Genomic DNA, 581 nt, shown 5'->3' with positions numbered 1-581 from the left:
ATGCACCTTTTAATTTGTCATAATCATTCAAGTAGCATAATTTCGAAATGCATTATCAAAAAGCTTTGGTAAATGCTATGCAACATAGATTAATATCAACGGTATTCTAATTAGCGATGTGGGTTGATAACTATTTATTAACGATGCGAAAGGAGGTTTAGATTAGCATTTAAATTTCATAGGATATCTTCACCGTAATTAGTGCAATTAGTATTAATATGCGTGCAATACTCATTAACTTGTAAGTATTATTATGATGTATAAATTTTAGCTGTCCTATCTATCCCATTTCATTCCCGTCAAAATAAAATAACATCGTATACACAATACATTATGATTTTGTTATTCCATACGATACACATCACATTATTTCTATGAATGATGCAGTAGAGAACAAAGCTGTTTGTCAAACTTCACATTTTCTCACATCATTGGAGAGACGCCAGAGTTACATTCAAATTGCTTTGGGTACATTTTTTTTAAGACACAATCCTTTTGTTATGTAATATCTAGAGGGGGGGGGGATACAGAGAGGAAAAATTATTTATGGCAAACAACCGACAAAAGTTCTGCCAAGAGCG

The sequence above is a fragment of the Penaeus monodon genome, chromosome 21 (assembly GCF_015228065.2).
Source record: "Penaeus monodon isolate SGIC_2016 chromosome 21, NSTDA_Pmon_1, whole genome shotgun sequence".
NCBI classification, from domain to species: Eukaryota; Metazoa; Arthropoda; class Malacostraca; order Decapoda; family Penaeidae; genus Penaeus; species Penaeus monodon.
The sequence above is the reverse complement of the archived record's forward strand: the minus strand, read 5'-3'. Positions refer to the sequence as shown.